Source organism: Pteropus vampyrus, unplaced genomic scaffold (genome assembly GCF_000151845.1).
Source record: "Pteropus vampyrus isolate Shadow unplaced genomic scaffold, Pvam_2.0 Scaffold322, whole genome shotgun sequence".
Classification (NCBI taxonomy): Eukaryota; Metazoa; Chordata; class Mammalia; order Chiroptera; family Pteropodidae; genus Pteropus; species Pteropus vampyrus.
This window is the reverse complement of record NW_011889103.1, coordinates 810,289-812,322: the sequence shown is the minus strand read 5'-3', so window position 1 is coordinate 812,322 and position 2,034 is coordinate 810,289. Positions and strand designations below refer to the sequence as shown.

The 2,034-nt window shown below is 44.2% G+C and overlaps 1 protein-coding gene across 1 annotated transcript in view; it reads left to right on the top strand.

Annotated features, from left to right (window-relative positions):
• The window catches only part of SVOP (SV2 related protein), a 62,687-nt gene that overhangs the window by 45,266 nt on the left and 15,387 nt on the right, over positions 1 to 2,034 (top strand). The window lies entirely within an intron of this gene.

Below are 2,034 nucleotides of genomic sequence, written 5' to 3'. Positions count from 1 at the left end.
AAACTTGTCAGTATGCATAAGGAACTAATAATTGCATCACCACCATACACAGTTTGCATTTTGATGGACAAGAATAATTTGCATTTGATCAATATTCTATAATGTGCAGTTATAGCTCAAAGATAATGAAAGGTGAGATAACCTATAAGGGTGTATTAGATAGGACATTTTTGTTCATTTCAAAGTCTTTCGAGCTATTTCCTAACAAATGATATGGGGGGAAAAGGTAATAGAGTGGGGTCAGGGCGGTTGGGGTTGGGCAGAGCAAGGGGCAGTGGGTAGGTTGAAGTTTTAAATGGGGTGGTCAGGGTGGCCTCAACGAGGTGGGATTTAAGGGAAGAGTTGAAGCAGGCGAGGAAATTAGTCATAGGGATATATAAAGTACACTTTAGGAAGAAGGAGCAGCCAGTGCAAAGGACCTGAGGCAGGAGAGTGCCTTACTTGTTGAAAGAACAGCAAAGAGACCAGTGTGTCTATAGTAGAGTGAGTAGAACAAGGGAGAGAGAAGATAGGATCAAGGAAGTAAGGGGCCAGGTAATACAGATGGGGATTATTGGGGCCACCGTAGAGTCTGTCTGCCACCAAAGCACCAAGTATGTGCCAGTTCTAAGCACATTCATACGCACAGCCTGCTTTCATTCTCTCAACCGCCTTCCCCAGTGATTTTATTAGCCCCAGTTTTTTGAGGAAACTCAGGCTTAGAGAGATGAAGCTGTAGCGCTGTTGTTTGGGATTCAAACCTAAGTCTATCTGACTCCTGAGCTTGGGCTCTTTCCATGGCACCCCAGCCCAATCATTCCCAGAGAAGAAGGTATAGGGGAGCAGGAAGGTGTGATCCGGGGCTCTGCGCATGGCTCTTCCTCTCTGTCTGTCTCCCATTCCCAGTTTCCAGCCGAAAGAAGGCAGTAGAGGCAAAATGCAGCCTGGCCTGTGAGTACCTGAGTGAGGAGGATTACATGGACCTGCTATGGACCACCCTCTCTGAATTCCCAGGTGAGGGACCTGTGCGAAGTGAGACTGGGACAAGGAAGCCTGAGAATGTGGCAGCTGTTCAGTGCCACATTCCTGGTGCCACCTGGAAGCAAATCCTATTTCCAAGAGAGCCGGAGATTATTTTTTCAGCTCTTAGCTACAAATTGTCGAGGACCGTGAAGGCTGAGATTCTATTCTACTTTTAGGCTAATACATTTAAGCTGCCCGGTTTCATGCATTCTGGCAGAAGACATGAGACTCCTGGGTCAGAGACAAAAGACTATTATGTCACAGCAGATAGCATGAGTAGCATGTTAGTGTCAGTTCCCCTCACCCCAGGTCCCACAGGGACAATGAAGAAGGGTCCAGGTGGATGCTACGCAAGCAACACAGCTGAGGAATCTCAAGCTTTGGGAACCCAAATTTTTTATAATAGGCTGTCAGAAACCTGTCAAGCCTTTGTCCCAGAGAGAGACATCATCTTTATTATATCGGACAGTAAACAGACATGACCTATGCTCTAGATGGAGACTATATCTCTATCTTCCAAGGCTGTTTCTATACAAACAACCTTGAACTGAAAACTTGGAACAAAATGGCAGCTGGTATCTCTGCTCGCAAGATGTGAAGAAATACGAGAGACCCACGGAGAATTGTCCCCCAACACCAGTCACATTAGAAAGGATCTGTGGGGTGTCACAAATCCAAAGCTGCACGTAAAATGTGATCTTTTTCCTTTAAAAGAAATAGCGATTACTATAACAACAATAATATCTAATAATAAATAAGTAAGCTTTTTGGTGAATTTAAAAGTAGTATTTGAGTGCTTAGTGTATGCAAGGCACTATACTAAATGTTTTACAGATATATTCTAATTTAATCTTGTGATGTTCTATAATTATTCCCATTTTACAACTGGAGAAACTGAAACTTGGAGGGGTGTAGCAGCAACTTCCTGTAACTTGCTGCTGCCAGTATGTGCATCTCTGTGCCTGAGGGCTATTCAGGAGGAATGGAAAGCCTTAGTATCTAAAAGCAAGCTAGGTGAACAGAAGTGCCAGG